Here is a 13,434-nt window from a genome sequence, read left to right as displayed (position 1 = left end):
TAGGAGAATCATTGGAATGCAGGGATGCAGGTGCTTAGGTATGTGAAGGGCACTTGATTATGGCATCACCTATGGTATAGGCACTTCCTTGGCTGGTCATTGTGACTCAGATTGGCCTTGAGATGTTGATTCCAGGAAATCAGTTTCTGGATATTGTTTCTCTTTAGGTTCAAGTATCTTCTCTTGGATTAGTAAGAAACAACCAATAGTGGCATTGTTTTCTACCGAGGCTGAGTACAAGAAGGCAGCATGTTTTGCTACTTGTGAAGTAGTGTGGTTGAGGAGGATCTTATGGCACATGGGAGTGCAAGAGAATGAGGCAACTGTGCTGAGGTGCAACAATCAAACTTGCATGGCCATTGCTAAAAAGCTAGTGTTTCATGCACGCACAAAACATATAGAGATTAAGTATCACTATGTGTGTGATTTGATCGAGGACACGATAGCAAAATTGGTCTATTGCCCAACACAACAAAATGGAGTAGATATCTTCACCAAGGCACTCAGGAAGGATCAGCTTCAGGGTCATCTTCAGAGACTCGACATTGGGCCGAGAAGGTAGTTCACCTATGGGTGGACATTGAGGGGGGGTGTTAGATATGCTCAATGCCCCACCCTTCTGGTAACCACCAGTGGTCCAAGGTACTCAAGTTGTAAGGCCCCCATATGAGGAGAATGAGCTCGAGACATTGGATGGATCCTGACTTGCATGTTAGATGAGGTCTATCAATTGAGACCGTTGATGGTAGAAAGGTGATTGTATGTGAGCCCCTTATTCTTGTTGGGTCTTGGGGGCCAGTTGGGCGGTCCCTGTGGTGGGGGTTCGGGGGCGGGAGCCCCCGAGGCTATGGTATAGAGAATATTCCTTGAATATTTCATGGATGACTAGTCGATTCCACTGACTAGGTTGACTAGTCGGCTCCACCGACTAGGTTGATTGGTCGATTCCATCGACTATGTTGATCTGACTACCCCCCTCATACCTATAAAGAGGCGACCTCCTCAGTCCATTATATCAAATCAGTTCAGATCAAGTCAGATCTTCCAGCGAGTAGCTCTTCACCTAATATTTGTCTAGATCGCCATCTAAGCTCCACTGTGGGAGCGCAGGGGTGGATAGAGCCATCATCTGTACTACATCAGTATTGAAGGAATTTTTTTTCATCTCCAGTTTGCTGTGTACTCTCTATTCTTTGCTCAGTTTTTGTTCTACTACGCTATGTAATTTAACAAGCTTCAATACCAAATTTTCATGCCATGTCAACTCAACTACAACAGATGCCACTTTCTGCAATATGGCATAAGAGATATGGACATGTCAATTACAAAAGCTTAATAGAGCTCAGAAATCAGAATATGGCAATAGGAATTTTAAAACTCTAGTTTCTTGGAAAAGTTTGCAAAGCATGTTGCTTTGGTAAAGAAAAGTGAACCAATTTTGGTAGAAGCACCTCTTGAGCTAGATGTATTCTTGATTTGATATATACAGATGTATGGGGTTATGCCCAGACCCGTAGCATCAATGGTTCACTTTACTACTTGACTTTTATTAACAACTACATTAGATATTGTTGGGTCTACTTTCTAAAAGAAAAATCTGAAGTCTTTTCCAAATTTTAAGAATTCAAAGCCATAGTTGAAAACCAAACATTCAAAAAGTTAAAAGTCATGAGATTAGACAAACGAGGTGAATACATGTCATAAGCATTCATGAACTTTTGTAGAAGTAACAACATTCAAAGACAATTCACTTGTGTAGATACTCCTCAGCAGAATGCAAGAGCTGAATGGACAAATAGTACTTTAGTAGATAGTGCTAGAGCAATGCTAAGTGAGAAGCATCTTTTGAATCAATATTGGGTATAAGCAATTGCCAATGCAAACTACTTACTTAATGGGCTTTTGACCAAATTGATTCAGGGTATGACACCTTATGAAGCATTCACTAGACACAAGCCATGCATTGGTCATCTCCACGTATTTGGTTGCATAACATATGCCCACATACATGACGATCATTGTAGAAAATTGGATGCCAAGTCACATAAATGCATCATGGTTGGCTACAGTGAAAAAAGCAAAGCATACAAGCTGTATGATCCCATCACTTAAAAGGTCAATATCTCTAGAGATGTAATCTTTGATAAAATATCAGAATGGAAGACATCAAATAAACAAGAGATCAAAGACGTAGTTGACAAGCCAGAATGGCAAACTACTATGAATGAAGAAATGGAAGATTTGTACAAGAACAATACTTGGGAATTATACAACCTTCCACCAGGAAAGAAGTTCATAGTAGACAAATAGGTTTACAAAGTGAAGTACAATCCCGATGCAAGCATTGAAGGTGCAAAGCAAGACTAGTTTTTTTTTTTAAAATGAGGGTTTATTGCTAAAAGTCAAATATATACAACTGTTTTGGAGAACTTTTAACAAACACAACAAATCAAAACAAGATCTTCACATAGTCCTGCAAAACTACACAACTCGATTGATCATCACAAGACTTCATCTTTTGGGATAATCAATAGTGGATCAAAGAAGGCCACAATAGGAATAGGAACAATAGGCATTGGAAGAAGAGTGAGGGATTGCACAGATATTCCAAAAATCTTCTGTCTCAACTGTGTCTCCTTGTAGACTTTGTATGAGGCATTGGACGGGGGTTAGCATGTGAGACCAGTCTCTTGAAGGGGCAGGAATAAGGAGGGGTAACCACTTGAGTGACCATAGGAGTAAAATATTGATGGGAGGTAACAGAGTCCCAAAGAAGAAACTGGTGCAGAAGAGGGGGCATCAAGGAAATTAAAGGCAAGGCCAGATGGGAGCGGGGGCTGGAGGTGTGGCTATGCTAATTAAGTTCTTCTTTTTTTGCTGCTAGCAACTCTGCCAAGGCTAGAACTTGATCTAGTAGAACTGTCTCTTCATTGGCGAGTTTCTCATCTACAACCAGGTACTCCTGGATTTGGTTGTGGAGTTGACCAATCTTCTGCACATTATCCCTTCATACCTGACATCAAGCATAAGGTTTCAACTAAAATTTTAGTATCCATTAAAACATTGTTAAAGGGCATATTACATCTTTGTGTCCATATTGACCAAAGAATTGAGCTTTTGATGATGTTCCAATTATGTGGGGCCTTGTTTGGAGTATGATTGAGCAGGATAACTAAAAGGAAAAGGAGCAAGACATCTCTGAACCAGATCCCAAAGTTCCCTAGAATGCACACAATTGAGGAAAAGATGTGAAACATCCTCCCGCACTTTGTTACACCTCTTACACCATCCGTTTTTGTGACCAACCTTCTTGGCCCTGGAGGCCGTCCATACCTCCCTATGAAGAATAAGCCAAAAGAAGACAAGATTGTTTCTCAGGAACGTTGCAGTCCCAGACTTTTGCAAACCTTTAGACCCACAGCCTCTCAACATCTCTCTTGAACCATAATTTGTTGAGGTGAGTGATCATCTCTTCTTGGTCCTCGTGGATCAAGGGCACAGGTGTTAGGTTTAACTGACCCAACCACCTGAATTCTATCATAGCAGGGGGGAGGCGCTCGCCTAGTCATAGAAGGTTGTCTCTAGCCCATAGCCCCTGATGTTCCTTAATGTTCTCTAGCCCATAGCCCTCGATGTTCTTTGATTAAGGAAAAGTCAAATCTGGTTACTTTGAACCTGTGCAGGAGAGTCTCATCATCATACCATTTGCCTTGACTACGATCCCACAAATCGCCCCAGACTTTGATCTCTCTCTTATTTCGTCTGATGGTTGGTTTAATATGGTCTTCTCTTAGTGGGTTCAAACTGTAAATAATAGAAAACCAAATCGAATCTTGCTTGCTGAAAGTGCCTATTTTTCTTGAAAATCCCTCAACTTGATATACGGTCTCAAAACTTCCCAGACTCTCCACATACCTTTCCATAATTTAGAGCCTTTCGCTATGCAAGGTTCTTGACCACAAAGGATGGAACCTGTGGTGGGTAGATCCTTCCAATGTCTACACTAGTCTAGTTTGACATTCTCTAGATTATTTAAAATCAAAGTAGCCCACACTGATTCGGCTCTTGATAGGCTTTTAGGAACCCTTGCACCATAAAGTGCACTGAGGATTTTTCAATATCCACCACTCCTGGCCCCCCTTCAGATTTGGGCAGTGTACAAAAGTTCCATCTTACCTTAGAGCTTTTATTCTGATCAAGGGAGCCTCCCAATAGGAAGGTATGGAAAAGCCTATTAAGCTGGTTGAGATGCTTCTTTGATGGGAATGAGCACGCTATAAAATACAAGGTGGAAGGGTAGATGTGGTGATTGATGGCTAATTTCCTCCTAGCTAGGGACAGTTGAAGGCCTTGCCACCTATTGATTTTGTCTCTTAATCTATCCATGACCCAATCCCGCCTTCCCTTGTTTGAACAGCTAAAGCCCATGGGAGTCCCGAGAAGTCAGAAAACCTCTCCCTGTTTAAGGACCTTACATCCCTTGTCAAGGATAGTCTAAGGGGGAGAAGACTTAGTGCCAAAGACTCCTATTTTTTCATGATTGATTCTGGATCCCGAAGCTGTGCAAAAAATGTTCAAACACTTTAGGATGCTTTCAACCAATTTGTCATCATTATGCGGGGTGAGGTTTGTGTCATCAACAAACTATTGGCAAACTATTTGCATCCCATTATTGACCTAAATCCCTCTGATGTTCCCATTGTCTTCTTCATCCTTGATAAGCCACCCTAGAGAATTGGCCGCTATGGCAAAAAGGAGTGGGGCTAATAGGTACCCCTGACCGATGGATCTTTTAAGGGAAGATGAGGGGGAGATTGTCCCATTTATCTCCACCTTATAGCTCTAGCCTAGCAGAGGAGAATATCTACAAAAGGTATAAAACCTGGACTTGCTCCCATGTTACAAAGCCCCATTCCATTCTATCATAAGCTTTGTCAAAGTTAATATTTAAAAAATAGATGTCCTGGTCCATCTCATTTGCATGTTCTAGGCCTTCCCATAGGGTCAAAATTGCCTTTAGAATGTGCCTACCTTGAATGAATCCCTTCTGTTCTTCCCTTATCCAAACTTTCATTTTGAATTTGAGTTTGATACCTAATGCTTTAGCAAAATGTTGTAGCTAGTATTAAGCATAGTTAATGGCCTCCAGTTCTTTAAACCTCTTTGGGTCCACCTTTGGAGTTAAGTTACACCATGCCTGTGTTGATCCTTGGATCCAGGAAGCCCTTTGTTTTAGATTCTTGCCAGAGAAGAGGAAGACATGGACCAACTATATCCCAAATCATTTGATAGAATTCAATTGGGAGGCCATCCTCGCCAGGGGTTTTGCCTTTTGCCATAGAATTGACAGCACCTTTTAGTTCCTCCAGGGAGAATTCCCTATCCAAAAAGATGGATTAGAAACTTTGCACCATCTTCTTCTTGACCAGATGACACTTTTCTCTAGCTCTGCTATTCTCAGTGGTGAGGATCTCTCGACCCCCAAGTATGCTCTGGAAATGATCTGCGACGATTTTCCCAATCTCTTCTGGGTCTTGGATTAAGTGGTCCTTGTGTCGAAAAGACTCAATAGTTTCCTGTGCCTATTTTTTCCTGAGATTAAGAAACATATCTTCATTAGGCCTATCACCTTTTCCTACCCACCATTCTCGTGTATAATTTAGATTACGCAGCCTCTATGACCAATTCTATTCTCAACTTATCCCCAAAAGCCTTAATCTTTTCTTGACCATGGGGTGAATTGTCCTCCTCCAAGTGCTTGATTTGTTCCTTAAGGCGGTTTTGTATTTTAGATCTAACAATATCTACAAGCTTTTTAATGGATTTAAGAAAAATACATGTTCTTTTTGAAGCCTTGATTCATTTTTTAGTGACACTGGCGGTACCCTCAAAAGCTTTATCCCAAATCCTAATTATCTTTTGTTTCACATAGGGTAAGCAAAAGAAAAATGAGTTAGCTTTGAACCAAGATTTCCTTCTCTTACCTTGACTCTTATCCCAAGAGATCAAGATTGATTTATGGTCAGAAAAAGGAAGAGAAACAAGGGCTTCATTTTTATAGCAAAGAGCTGAGTCCACAATGGATCTTGAGAAGTAGGCCCTATCTATCCTTGCTTTTCTATGGAGATGACCAATTTGATTAGTAGAGTATGTGAAAGAGGTATTTGTCGAGATATCAACAAGCACCGTGGAGTCCTTGAGAGCATTCCATGAAGACAATTCACTCGTTCGGATAGTGTTTCCTAGTCCATTCCATCTGTCTCTCTGGGACTCTACCATGTTGAAATCACCTAGAAGTATAGTGTTGTCTTGAAGGAACTTGCCATCCCATAAAAGAGCCCTTTCCCTTGTGGAGTTAGGGGCATAGACAGAGAAGATCTAACAATTCAACTAAGGATGGCACATATCAACTCTTATCCCAAAAGTGTCAAAAATGAAGAGAGGACGAGTGGGTGAGATAAGCTGCTACTCCCAAAACTGTGCCGCCTCTCCCTTATTCATGGTTAGTGTAATACCAATGTCTTTTGTCATCAATTTGACTGAGCTACCACCGCAGCTTAGTCCCTGAGACTTTAACCTCGTGTAAAGCCAGAAAATCGAGTTTAAGGCCTTTTGATCCTAACCATCTTTTAAGAATAGTAGGTTTGAGATCATTTGTTAGACCTTGGACATTGATTCTCGGGAAAGTGAAGATGTCTTGCATCATTGGGTAGTATTTTTATTTCGCTTCTTCTTAAAACTGAAAGGGCTGTTCTGCTGAGATAAAGCAAACCCTCTTGACATTCTTCTTTTTTCTCTTTCTATTGAACTGAGTTCCTTCCCTCTGGCATTTCCCTCCTGAAGTTGTGATTTAGCTTTTCCCAACCTGTTTGCTTTTCTACCTTTGACAATTGTAAAAGGAGGACCTTGCTTCTCAATTGTTTCATGTTCAGCCTGTTCTAATTGCGCCTCAAAATCTTGGGTATCAACAAAAAAATTATCCTTCTCCTAAGATATCATCCATCTTATCTTTAGTGTTAGTAGTGACCTTTTTATCATTACCTTCTGCTTCCCCTCCTCTGTCCTCATTGGGCTTAGAGGTCTCCTTGCTTTGTTCCCCAATACCTTCTCTAAGAGGGACGTCAACAGATTGTTTAGTTGGTGTCTGGGATTGTATGGTTCCTGCTGGTGGGCTCTGGTCTTTCCTTCTTTCGGTAATTTCTAACAAGGAAATCTTTGATAAAATGGTTTCCCATGCCACAAAGGAAACAAGAGTTGGGTACATTTTTGAAGAAAACTTTTTGAATAAGTTCTGCACCATCTCCATCAAGGATCCGGATAACACTAGTGGTGGGGCAGAGTCTAGGTCCATAAGGACACAAGCTTGGGGGTTGCCTCTCGGACTGATAAACTTCTCCATTTCTACTCTAAGGAACTGACCCAAAGGTGAGCAAAGGCTCCCAATTTGAGGGAAAAGGGAGAGTGGGATGTCAAGAAATTCAACCCAGATAGGGGCTTTAGAGGGAGGGGGAGTCTAGATTAAACAAAGGTTCCCAAAGCTGGACTGAGAGGGGTTGATTCCTAATCATCCAGGTTCCTTTCTGAACAACTTCTATGGCCATATTGGGATTTTCGAAGATGAACACAATGTATCCATTTCTGAGAAAACGTATGATCATAATTACAAAGCTTTTGCAAGACCAAAAGTTGTGAACCCATCCTTCAAGAAATAATGATGGTCATCTAGGACCATGAATATAGCCTACTACTGTGCGCGAACAAAGCCACTGTGTCATTTCATTAAGCAACCCGTTGTGAACCTTAACTGTCAGGAGCTTACCTTTGCTAAGCTCTAGAGACTTTGGACGTTTGTACCATACGAAGAAGGGAACTTTGTTAGCTCTACACCTGTGGGGCTGAGGGTCTATCAAAGATTCTCCTAGCCCATGGAGTAAGCTATTCCCAAGCAGACTCCTTCGTAAGCAATGGGGCTTTGAAGAGGCTTCTACCACCTTCGCTGACAACACCAGCATAGGTGCTTTTCGATAGCTCCGGCAAGGTGTTCCCTTTCGGGCCTGTGTGCATTGAGGGCTCCATTGGAGAGAATATCATTTGTAGTGAAGGCAACGAATTGAGGCTTTTGAGCCTTGTCCTTGTTCCTGACTGCTACTGAAAAAGTTGATGTGCTACTGGGTGGCTTTGTTTTGAACTCCGCAAGAAGTTTTTGATGAGTGTCCGTCTCCTTGTCTCCTTTCTAGAGTTGTAGCATGTCACATTCTTCCAAATGGAGGGTGAAGCCTGAGAGTGTGACTAGCATGTCAATATTATCATGAACTGGCTCTTGCATGTCGATATCCAAAGCGCTGGTGATGTCTCCCTCATGAGACTCAAGATTGACAGGGACTAGATTGATGGGATGGGAGCTAGTGAAATGAGGAGAATATCCTTTGGGGGCACTAGAGGGGGAAGCCTTATCGGAACCACCATAGCTAGAGGGGGAAACCTTATTTGAATCACCATCGCTAGAGGAGGCCATTCACTGTATACATTATTTGCAAAAAAAGCCAGACTACTGCAAAAGGATTTACACAGTAGTAGGGTCAAGACTCTGATGGGACTTATGCTCTAGTAGCAAAGATGGACCATACAATTCTTGATATCACTAATGACTCTTAGTAGATGGAATGTGTACCAGCTAGACACCCAAGAATCTAGTATATCACTCCAGGACCAAGCACATTGATGTCAGAGAGCACTTTATCAGAGAAAGAGTGTTACTTGGTGGCATCACATTGCAACATCATGATAACAAAGAGAATGTTGTAGACATCTTTACCAAACCACTTGGCAAAGAGCTTTTTGAGAAGCACTAACAAGCTCTTGGTTTGACTCAGAGGAAAGGAACATCTTCATTTCGCCATTTCCTATGTGAGTGGGATCTCAACATCCAAGCCTCCATTTGCAGTGCTGTCTGTCCCGTTGGCCTGAAACATATGTCTACAAAGCTGCTTGCCATTCCGTGAAGAATCGAGGGAGTTGCGATTCTCTATGTTTTTCCGTCGTCTTTTTGAAGGAAATTTCAAGTTTCCAGATTTCAAGAATTCAAAGCCATGGTAGAAAACCATACAGGCAGAAAGATCAAGGTCATGAGATCAGATAGAGGAGGTGAATACATGTCTTTAGCATTCATGAACTTTTGTAAAAATCACAGCATTCGAAGAAAATTCACATGTGCAGATACTCCTCAGCAGAATGTAAGAGCTAAAAGGAAGAATGGGACTTTAGCAGATAGTGCTAGAGTAATGCTTAGTGAAAAGCATCTTCCAAATCAGTATTGGGCAGAAGTAATAGCTACAGCTAACTATTTGCTTAATTGGCTTCCTACCGAACTGATACAGGGTATGACTCCTTATGAAGCATTCACTGGACACAAGCCACACATTGGGCATCTCCGCATATTTGGTTGCATAGCATATGCCCACATACATGATGATCATCACAGGAAATTGGATGCAAAGTCATGCAAATGCATCATGGTTGGCTACAGTGAAGAAAGCAAAGCATACAAATTATATGATCCCATCAACCGCAAAGTCATTATCTCCAGAGATGTAATTTTTTATGAGGAATCAGAATGGAAAACCTCACCTACACATGAGATAAAAGCATCGACTTCACAGTCATCTACAGCACAAGTTAATGAAGAAGAGCAAGAATTGCCAGCAACACCCCAAGCAGAGCCACATCAGCTCAGACGATCTACTAGGGAAAGCAGACCTCCAGCCAAATTGACATATACTCAAAAAGGCAAAGCAATTCAGGTGGAAACCACCAACTATGCTCTTATGACTACCATTATGGCCATAGAAGAGCCAATGTACTTCGAAGATGTAGTAGACAAGCCAAAATGGCAAACTGCTATGAATGAAGAAATGGATGCTTTGTATAAAAATAATACTTGGGAATTATGTGACCTTCCACTAAGAAAGAAGGCCATAGCAAACAAATGGGTATACAAAGTGAAGTATAATCCAGATGGCAGTATTCAGAGATATAAAGCCAGATTAGTTGCAAAAGGATTTGCACAACAATATGGTCAAGACTATGATGAGACTTATGCTCCAGTAGCAAAGATGGATTCCATACGGTTCTTGATATCACTAGCAACACTCAGTACATGGAATGTGTACTAAGCTACAATGTCAAGAATGCATTTCTCAATGGTTATCTAGACGAGGAAGTTTACATGCAACAACCAATAGGTTATGTTGAACCAGGAAAGGAGAATAAGGTTTGCCATCTCAAGAAAAGTCTCTACAGCTTAAAGCAAGCACCCAAAAGTTCGTACAGCAGAATTTTGGGGATTGACAAGTATTTTGCTGATCTGGGATACATGAAGTCCAATGCAGATCATATTGTCTACTACAAAGTTCAAGGGGAAGACATTACTATTGCACTTTTGTACGTAGATGATCTGATTGTGACAGGAAGCAAGGATAGCTTCATCAGAAAATTAAAACAAGACTTATCTGCAGAGTTCGACATGAAAGATCTTTGACTTATGCACTATTGTCTTGGAATTGAGTTCTGGAGACATTCAGATAGCACATTCATGAGTCAACTCAAGTATGTTGACAGTTTCCTGAAGAAGTTTCATATGGCAGATTGCAAGATTGTAGCCACTCCCATGGCAGAGTTTGAAACTTACTAAAGATTCAAAAAAGCCTATAGTCAATGACAGATACTACAGGCAACTCATCGGATCTCTTATATATCTGACAATCACACGGCCAGATATTTGTTATGCAGTACGCTCACTAGCACAATTTATGGCAAATCCAGAACAATCTTACTGGAATGTAGCCAAAAGAGTCTTGAGATACATCAGAGGTACAAGATAGTTTGGGATAGAATACAGAGGAAGTCATCCATGGTTGCATGGATACTGTGATAGTGACTATGCCGGAGGCAAAACCCATCATGCAAAAATAGAATGCAAGGCTTTTGAGTTTACAAAGCACATGCCGTGTATAATTGCTAAAGACCAAAGAGAGAGAGAGAGAGCAGTTTTAATGTGGTAGGAACAATCCCAAGATGCCTCAAAGGCATATCCCACGATCCAAGTGTTGAACCCAGGCGGACTCAACCTTGAATAGTTGAGAGATATGTCGCACAGAGAGAGAGAGAGAGAGAGAGAGAGAGAGAAAGAGAGAGAGAGCAGTTTTAATGTGGTAGGAACAATCCCAAGATGCCTCAAAGGCAGATCCCACGATCCAAGTGTTGAACCCAGGTGGACTCAACCTTGAATAGTTGAGAGATATGTCACACACACACACACACACACACACAGTGAGAGAGTTTCACACACACACAGAGGGTTGGGAGGGATTGAGAGAGAGAGAGAGAGAGAGAGAGAGAGAGAGAGCAGTTTTAATATGGTAGGAACAATCCCAAGATGCCTCAAAGGCATATCCCACGATCCAAGTGTTGGACACAAGTGGACTCAACCTTGAATAGTTGAGAGAGATGACACAAAGAGAGAGAGAGAGAGAGAGAGAGAGAGAGAGAGAGAGAGAGAGAGGACTAACTAGAATAGGTGGAATAAGAAATAGTGGGTTGCTAAAAAAAACTCGCTCCAAAACTCACTCGAAAAACTCGCTCCTCGCACACACTCGTCTGTCCCTTATACTTTTGAATGTTAATGTAGAAAAATGTGTGTTGGTAAGGTAGGAGGTAGCACTCTCATCTTTTGGGATAATCTTGGCAGTTACAGCCATGGGTGCCAACATTGGTGTGCTTGATGTAAGGAGATTATTGATACATCTGCATTAACTATTGTCATGGTGCCTAAAACGAGAGTTGAGGTTATGTAAAGCATGAAGTTGCCTGGTGTTTTGCAAAGAAGGTTATATATCTTTGTCCCATTTCAAGTAAAATGCAAGTTACATTGATGTCTAGGATGATGTATTTTGCAATTAACCATAATTTGATGAATTAAATATGTAATTTGTAAACAATTCTTTTAAGTGAAATGTCTTTTGCATTGATGAAGACATGCTTAAAAAGTCATGCTTAGCCTCCTCATGTGCCCACTTTCTGACATCCCAAAAAGTGAAGATGTTGTCCCAAGGTACTTTCCCCTAGACAAAGCGCGTCAGTGACGATCCGATTGCTGTCCCTTCAGGACATGGTCCTAAAAGGTGGAGAAGAAGAGTGGGGAAACCTTGAGGGCATAATATGCTCGTAGTCTGTAGAGATCGGTGAACCAGCAACCCTAGAAACACTTGGTTATCTGAGTGAAGCTACCCCTCTCGTTACATAGTTGTGCACCGGCCGTAATTTTACGGAGCAGGTTGGAATTTTGCAGCAGAAATATCCGAGCGTTCCATTTTCCACCTCAACAAGTCAAACACATGAAGAGATCGCGCCTTTCTTTCGTCATTCAGATATTTCCTTACTGTATGATAAATGCTTACATACCCTTAACGCTAGCCTGGTCAAAGCAGCGGTGAGCTAGTTTGAACAAATGGGCTCGGTCAAGACATCGGTGAGCTACTTTGAACAAATGAATTCGTATTTCCGATAGTCTGAGACGTCTGCACCTTCCAGCTCCGCTCAGCGTCGTTCGATTTCGTCTGAGTATAAGATTTTTCTTATATTTATTCTAGACACTTGCGAACATCACGGTCAGGATGGCCGAGTGGTCTAAGGCGCCAGACTCAAGTTCTGGTTCTCGTGAGAGAGCGTGGGTTCAAATCCCACTTCTGACATTTTTAGATTCAGTCTATAAATTTGTGAAATTTTATCATGCTAGGCACTCCCTAGGGAGAGCCACATGTTACAAAACTAGGTGCTCACGATGTTCCCAAAACTATGCAGGGTTTTCATCGTGGAGCATAACTACTAACTCGAAATTGAACATCAATCCTAGCATTTTATCAAAGAACATCAATCCTAGCATTTTATCAAATACTTAAAGGACAAAAGTGAATGAGTAAAGATGTAGACATGACACAAGGTCCATTAGGACCCAATCCTCCCTGCACATGTTAAGCTTAGGTGGTGTTTTATTGATTAACTTGGTGATGGCGATATTGTTTGTGCGTTTTGGGAGTTGAAGCCCAACAAATACATGAATAAGGGATGCTGACAAGTGCACATGTTAAGCTTAGGTGGTGTTTTATTGATTAACTTGGTGATGGCGATATTGTTTGTGAATTTTGGGAGTTGAAGCCCAACAAATACATGAATAAGGGGATGCTGACAAGAGTTGATACTTGATCCTCATTGCATTTTATACAATATTGTTGCATGGACTACAATCATATGAATAAGGTGTCCATATCTTTCGATCTTGCATCCACCTTGGCTTTCCTTACTCCCTCGCATCGAGAATATGTATCAAAAGAGAGGAATGTTGCAGTAATTCAGAAATTACTGGGGTGTGATTTTTTG

The 13,434-nt window shown here is 41.4% G+C and overlaps 1 non-coding gene across 1 annotated transcript; it reads left to right on the top strand.

The window, feature by feature from the left end:
- The first annotated feature begins 12,665 nt into the window (after positions 1-12,665).
- On the top strand, positions 12,666-12,749 carry TRNAL-CAA (transfer RNA leucine (anticodon CAA)). The gene has a single exon. It is a non-coding gene; the product is annotated as a tRNA-Leu (tRNA).
- Positions 12,750-13,434: the final 685 nt, after the last annotated feature.

This window comes from Dipteris shenzhenensis, chromosome 3 (assembly GCF_047967505.1).
Source record: "Dipteris shenzhenensis isolate YYH24624 ecotype China chromosome 3, Dip_SZ_1.0, whole genome shotgun sequence".
Lineage (NCBI taxonomy): Eukaryota > Viridiplantae > Streptophyta > Polypodiopsida > Gleicheniales > Dipteridaceae > Dipteris > Dipteris shenzhenensis.
The sequence above is the reverse complement of the archived record's forward strand: the minus strand, read 5'-3'. Positions and strand labels throughout refer to the sequence as shown.